The sequence below is a fragment of the Pleurodeles waltl genome, chromosome 10, assembly GCF_031143425.1.
Source record: "Pleurodeles waltl isolate 20211129_DDA chromosome 10, aPleWal1.hap1.20221129, whole genome shotgun sequence".
Lineage (NCBI taxonomy): Eukaryota > Metazoa > Chordata > Amphibia > Caudata > Salamandridae > Pleurodeles > Pleurodeles waltl.
In genome coordinates, this window is record NC_090449.1 from 741,900,002 (window position 1) to 741,908,194 (window position 8,193).

An 8,193-nucleotide genomic window follows, 5' to 3' on the forward strand; every position below is an offset into this window, starting at 1 on the left:
GGCTTGGAGTTTTTAAGGCCTGCGTATCACCTGTAGTTTGATTCTCGTGTGAAAGGTACTGTAGGCTAATTTTCAGCAAATCTCATCTGACAGGACTAGTGAGACACTGATGGAGGCCACACCAGTGATCCCCTCCATGCACACCACCCAAATGTACATGCCCCGTCCCTGCTGATGCCTCCTACAGCATAGATGTTGGCATTTGGGCAATTACATCATTAAGCATTGCTACTAATGTTGCCGTGTAACACTGTATATGGTTTCATGTGTCACCTTCAAAACAACACAGGACATACACCGTGGGACATGTCAACTGTCTACTGGTCCCTCTGACCAGTCCTAGTCAGACCACTGATCATGTAATTTCTGAAAGAACTGGCTCCTGATTGACCCAGCATCCTGTCAGCCTGACTGGCACCTGTCCGTGGGTCACCCTAAAGATATCTGGGGTCCACCTATGGACCACACGTGCTGTCCAAAACCTCTTGTACCTCAGACACTAATTTGTCATTAGCCTCATCAATTTATACTCAAATACATAGTAGTGCATCATCTGACTGTTATTTGTATCATATTTGTGACAGTGCCCTTGAATAGCTAAATCATGGCCCTTCCGTTGTCAGGCCCTCATTAATGCCTAAACTACAAAGTGTGACAGTGTACCTGGACCATAGCGTTTGATGGTGTAAGTGGCCTCCAGCCGAACCAGCAACCTCAGATAATGTCCATGAAAAGTCAACACATATGAGGACCCTGACAGTTCACACGCAGAGTTACATTGTTCAAATAATAAAGATGAGTCGTGTGTGCTGAATACCAGCCATTTACTTCTGCAGAGAGGCTATGATGTTGGCTGATACATTACCATCCACAGAGGCCAACTTGAGTAGAAATGTTGCAATGACACATGCCGGATCCAGACACCTGAGACATTCTCTTACTCAGCACACCAAGGTTGCCCAGTTGAAAGTCTCATTACACGTCTTCAGTGACAGGGTGGGACCATCCACGTGTAGGTGACCATGTCCTCAATTACTTTTCTCAAATTTTGCTACAAACGATACTCATTAGATACACGATTAGCTGCCACTAACTCATGAGGAGACCTGGACGTTACAGTGACAACATACACCTTGACAGTTGATACTGGATCAATATTGGACCACATACATGTACATGTACCATCCAATCAACAAAATGGTTGCAAGCAGCCCATCACAGTAGTGTTCCAGTTGTAACCTAGCAGGAAGAATTAAACATGCCTCTAAACCAGGTAATGCATAAAGGGGCACATACATCAACAACCTATTTGCTATCATGACATAAGGAACGTTGAGATTTTGCTATAAAATCAATGCAAAATGGTATGTCAGAATTCGCCAAAGAATCAATAGGGCAAACGTCAAATGGGCAAATGGGATTACAGATTAGCAAACAGTGAATCATGCCCAATTTGCTTCCATGGGCCTGCTGCCGATGGTTTAGCATTACTGAAGTTGGGAAACCCTTGGATAAAGTTGCAAATCTGGAAGAGCAAACCCCAGGGTGCTGGGGGCCTAAGTCCCCCTCTGCTGCCCCCCAAATATACATTTTTTATGCACATGTGAAGCACACACATGCATAAGGCGCATGTGTGCCCTACATGTCAAAAGTGAATCACATTTTAGTTAAATTAACTTGTAAATAGGACATGGTTACACCCAAAAAATGTTTAGGCGACAATTGCACTACCTAATTGGCCTTTATGCAATTTTGAATAGCTTGATACATGTGGACACAATTTTGCTAAGGAATACATCCTGGTATCTCATTCATATTTTGAAATTAGCAATCAGCAATTACCTACATATGTGTACAATTATGAGTAATATCCATTCTGGCCAATCATCACTATTGCACTGTGAATACCTTCTATACATCCTATAAGGGACATTTGCTATAGCTAACCCCAAAGTTTATCACTTAGCACCGTTTGGTCATGACAAAATTCATTTCTCAATTGGACAAATGAAAGACATATTTGTCATAATGCGTCATATTTCCACGCATAGAGCTTGTGCGTCATAATTTTTGACGCACAGGAGTGCAGATAATGCAGAGTCAAAAATATATTTCATAAATAGATATCATAATATCCTGCATAACATGGCCTTCGTTTTTTTCCATTATGCTACATATTTCCACGCATACAGCTTGTGCGTCATTATTTTTGACGCACATGAGTGCAGATAATGCTGAGTCAAATATATTTTTCATAAATAGATATCATATTTTGCTGCGGCTTAATTTTCAACTCTAGAACTGTAAGATATGCCTCAAACAAATATTATATCCCAATAATTAATTTTTTTTTGACTCTGCATTATTTGCACTCCTGTGCGTCAAAAACTATGACGCACAAGCTGTATGCGTGAAAATATGACGCATAGTGGAAAAAAATGGCAGCCATTTTATGCAGGATGTGATGTAAGAGGATATCCTGTTTACAGAATCTGTACAGTGGGTGTACTTTCACTTTGCAGTCTCAGATTATTCTAGACTGTGTGGCTGTGTGCAAAGTGTTGTCCTGTGTATTAGTGCTTTTGTGTCCAGTGTGCCATCTCACTTGTGCTTTTGTCATCATTGTCTTGTTGTAGAATACTGTCTGAGTCTGTGTTGTCATAATTTGTCAAGTCCAGTGTTGTATTTATTGTCTGTGGGAGTCTGTTGTGGGTACTGTAATATAGGGGATAGTTGGGCTCTTCTTTTTAAGTTTTCTTTGTATTTCCCCACTCTACCTTTCCCCATTTCCCCCTTTTCCTTTTTTCTACTACTTTTTCCCCTTTTTCAGTGCTGACATGTCTGGTAGGCCACGGCTTTCCAGGATGGGTGAGGAGGAATTTGGGGGGTTTATATGGCTTGTTTGCCATTTCCTCCCACTTATGCTGGAGGCTGGGGCTAGGGTGATACAGGGGTATCACACGGAGGCCCGTAAAGTCCGGTGGGGGAAGGTGCGCCATCACTTGGTGCGTCTATATGGTAGCCAAAGGAATGACCATCAATTGAAGCACCGCTGGGCTGATCTGATCTCCAGGGAGCAAGATCTGCTGGACCACCTGGGAATCAGGATTGGTGGACATGTTGGTGAGTACAGATCATTTAAATGTGCACAATTTAAAACTGTGTTGTGACATGTGATGATTGTTACACAATCTGCCAAATAAGTAGCTGACTGTGTGTAATGCTAGGGAAACATACAGGGTAATTGATGCACAATGTGAAGGATGACAAATGCTAGCAGTCAGGTAGCTCATGTTTTCTACACATACCGGTTGCCTGTAGCAGAATGTAATGTAGTGCCGCCTTTGTGTCAGACAAGCGATACATTAATGACGCAATTAGGACTCTACAGGTCACAATAACCAGTGAAATATGGATGTAGAAACATCATACCTACATATGTTGACACTATAGCTAGACTGACATTTGTAAACCCTACATGATGCTGAAAATGAGTGCTGCCTTCACGTCAATTGAAGTTAGCAATCTTGTCCACACATATGTCACATGTGTGTCTGGTTGGTGTGTAGGGAAAATGTTCTTGGAAGTGCCATGCCTTGTCGTGATAAATGTGCTCCTTCACATTTAATTGTTACATGCCTGATCTGAGCATGAACCATATTTGTTAAGGACTCAGGTGCCCTCAGCTAACATTTTAGACAGGTATTTATTGTCACTTGTGTCCAAATCAGAATAGGGATGGCAGTCCAAAGGTATGGACTAGGGTACAAACATCTATGTTTGGTGCCAATCACCATTGTTTGGACACATCAATGTATGAAACTGTAACAACATGAGGTATTGCCAAAGTACCTGGCCCTCTGTACCATGTACCTATCAGTCACATATGTGTCATGACCACATAGGCTGTTTGAGAGGTCAGGCAGTCCTCAAGTAACCAGCTTTTGGATGTCTCTCTTGGATGCACATGATGAGATGAATGCACACCTATATTGTTGGTGCATACTAATGGAGGTGCATCTTTGCCACCACATGACAGTCCGGGCCACTGCATGTGTGTAGTAGTGTGTGTAACTGTAGCAGGAGACTCATCCGATGTAAATGTTGCGCATGAATAATTCCATGCAGTATGAGCATGTGTGAAAGTGTTTCATTACTCATGTCATATTATCACATTGTCTTTGTAGTTGCAATTGTTTGTCAGTGCACGGATTCTGAGTATATTTTTCCTTCCATGCTTACAGGTGGACCTGCACCGTACACAGTGGGAGAGGTGGCTCATTTTGAGGACCCCGACACCTACAGTGAGTGTTGCATGTGTGGTATTTTTTATGTTTGCTGGTGATGCGTGATGGACTACTGTGTGTTGAACAGATTGCAAGGTTTGATGCGCTGCCCAATCATTAGTCTTGTTCCATTAGTGGGATTTCAGCTATCACTTCATTTTGAGTTGACATATGCTTATGCATTTGTCAGAATTTGGGTCTGTAGGCCATTCCTGTAGGGCCCGCTATGGGAAATGGGGTGAGTCATGTGGAATACACTAGTTAATGTAAGAGTTGCTCTGGGACTCGTCTCGGACTGAGTCTGCATGTCAGACTGACATTCTCCCATATAGCTTCTGCAAATGGCTTGTCTGAAATCTGCTGCTTCCCTAGTAAACAATGTACTGAGTACACTGTAGATTGGATCTTCCGGGGGCATGTACTTCCACAAGTTGTACTAGAAGTGTGTGGGACTACAGTGCAACGCCCTAGGTGTACATACTATTCATGATCATGGGTGTTCTTGCTCCTCTGTGTCTGTAGAAAAATATGCCTCACTGGAAGTATGTGATGTTGGCCTAGGTCAGTACATTTTGACATGTGTGGACCTTGGATAGGACAAGGTTTAGCTGACTCCGATTTGTTGATAGCCCTTCACTGGTGGTGTGTGTGTGGAGGCAAAAACATGTTGAGCTTTCGAAAATACCAGGCGGATCAGGCCTCCGGAGCATGGTGGGCTTCACCACAGGGTGGCCCAACGTTGCCCACTACAGCCACCACCACCACAACCACCAGTTCTCCCCAAGTGGCCCCAGCAACGGCGGGGACAATTGTCCCTGCCTCTGCAGCACGACCAGGACCCAGCATTATAAGAGCTGCAGGACAGTCCAGTGGGCTACGCTCAACACCCACACAGAGCACCTCTGCCGGGACCCAGACAGCAGCAGCACCTCCAATTGACCCTGCGGCATTCCAGGCTTTGGACCACAAAATGGACAAGTTCATTAGGAAGGTGGACAAGCTGAGCCAGGATGTGGCCTACATAAAGAAGCGGGTCAGGTCCATCAGGCGGACCCTCCGGAGGGGCCTCCCCTCCCTCCTCTTTCCTTTTTATCATGATTAGTGGGCTTGGGGGATTAGTGTTAGGTTAGTATAGGTTGTTAGCTTAGTTAGTGTTAGGGAGGAGGGTGGGGGTCCTTATTCCTTCTACTTTTCATTATTAAGTGTGTGGGTGGGTGGGTGGGGGTCAATGTTGGGCTTCCTGTCTGTTTAGAAAAAAAAATTGAAAAAAAAATATATCAATAAAAAACAAATCTCCAAAAAAATATATGATTGTTTAAGATAGTATAGTATGTGTGTAGGTTAGTATGTGTTGTCCTGCATTTGTCCTGTCTCATAATGGTGGGTGGGGGGTTGATGTTTAGATCGATTCGTTATATGTGTAGAGTAAGTTTAGCTTAGGTTAGTTAGGGACAGTTGTGGGTTAGGAGTAGTCAGGTTAGATTAGTGTAGGTATGACTTTTCCCTTAGTTGCCTCTGGTGTGATTACTTATGAATAAATATATAGTTAACCTTTTGCATTATGTGTTAACTGCTACTTGATCATGGCCTTGCCATCAGTGTAGGTGATTGTTGTTCTATGACATTTGTGTCCTATGCTACAAACCAAAGAAATAAGAGGTTTAAAATGGCAGCTACCCCTGTGCTAACTTGGTAAGTATCCACCATTTGATAGAACCACCATTTGGAGTTTACGTGGATCAGAAAGGATTTGTGTTGATGAGTATGTTTTCTACATCACAAAGGCGGTCATTCTGACCGCGGCGGGCGGCGGTTGCCGTCCGCCATGCGGTTACCGCCGAATGACCGCACCGCGGTCAAAAGACCGCGGCGGTCATTCCAACTTTCCCGCTGGGCCGGCGGGCGACCGCCAAAAGGCCGTCCGCCGGCCCAGCGGGAAAGCCCCTGCAACGAGGAAGCCGGCTCCGAATGGAGCCGGCGGTGTTGCAGGGATGCGACGGGTGCAGTGGCACCCGTCGCGATTTTCACTGTCTGCAGAGCAGACAGTGAAAATCTTTGTGGGGCCCTGTTAGGGGGCCCCTGCACTGCCCATGCCAGTGGCATGGGCAGTGCAGGGGCCCCCAGGGGCCCCACGGCACCCGTTCCCGCCATCCTGGTTCTGGCGGTGGACACCGCCAGAAACAGGCTGGCGGGAAGGGGGTCGGAATCCCCATGGCGGTGCTGCAAGCAGCGCCGCCATGGCGGATTCCCTGGCCCAGGGGAAAACCGGCGGGAAACCGCCAGTTCCCCTTTTCTGACTGCGGCTTTACCGCCGCGGTCAGAATAGCCCAGGAAGCACCGCCAGCCTGTTGGCGGTGCTTCCGCCGCCCTCCGCCATGGCGGTCATGGACCGCCAGGGTCGGAATGACCCCCAAAGTGTGCTTCCAGACTTGGTATTGTGGGGAATTTTTTAAGTCTGACTGCAGTGTGATGTTCAGGGACATCTTTGAAGATGAGGTGTTGTTAACACTCTTGTCTTCTTGTCTTCATTACTGACATAGATCATGTGTGCAAAAAATCTGCATGAGTACCTCTTTGGAAGTTTACTCAGAAAGGTTGATTGATGCTGTGTTTAGTGTTGTTTGCTTAGATTAGACTGCATAATTCAATGTATTAGTATTGCATGGTGACCACATTTATCAGCCACCATTAGTTGACTTTGATTTCTATTGATGGAGCATTATTCTGTCCAACACAGCATGATTGTGTGTGGTTTCTCCCTTCATCAGTTATTCTCCTCAGGATGGGCAGGCTATGATGCAATCCTGGCCACTGCACAGATGTATCAGACTACATGATGTCAGGACAGTTGTATTGACAAGCTACATGGTTGTCACACAGGCACTTTTGAGTTATCTACTGCACAGTTGATGTGTCACATTACACCGAGACATATTAGGTGTGCAAGTGCTATTTATTGATAGGTGCTGTGGTGCAATATGTACATTGTCCAGGTTTGCTGAGTCCGTTCTAGTGAAATCTTACATGGTGATCCTACAGAAGGGGTGTGGATGATGCTCCTGACATGCTGGGGTGATGTTACCGACAGTGCAGAGGGACAGGATTTGCCAATTAGTAGGAGAGAGACATTCACTGGCAATGCTGACAAGTTATACAGTGGTTAGCAGAACAGTCATTGAGTATAGTTGTAGTGAGACTGGCAATTGACAAAACGTAGGACCTTGGTCAAAGTAGGCCATGATGCTGGGACTAGTGCTTCCGGGTACTCTTCCGTGTGAATGTGATCTGTTCCATGTCTTCTTCTGATGTGTGTGTTGCCTGCTTTGTCCTTGTTGTTGTTGGTTGTGAAGGGGCAACACACACCTCAGTGTTAGAAGACGTGGAGTCAGACATCCCGGTGGCTGCTCCCTGTGAAGGTCTTAAGGGCAGTACTGCAGCAAGGAGGGCCTGCTGGTTTTTGAGAATAGCAGCTACATCACGATGGTAGGCAGCCAGGTCAGCCCTGAGGGAGTCATGATTGCATTTGTGCATGCAGTGGAAAGTTTGGGGTGCGAGGTGTTGTGGCAACTCCCTTACTGCAGTGGTGAATTCCTTGACAGTTTCTTGTAGTCCTTGCAGTATGGATGTTAGGGCTTGCATAGCTGCTGCCTGATCTGCAGATGACATCATGCATGAGCGCACCCCCTCAAGGCTGGCTGCCATATTTTGCATCCCCACCCGCACCTCCTTGGCCAGCTCCCGCTGTACTCCAACTACAGTTCTTTCAAAGCTGGTGCCAGTGTCGTCAGAGTCCTCAGCTGTGTAGGAGCTGGCAGGTCTTGCAATTGGGGTGGTGGGTGGTTCTTCTGTGATGGCTGCTTGTTCTGTGCTCCTCCTTGTGACTGAAGGTGGGGTCTGGAGGGTTTCT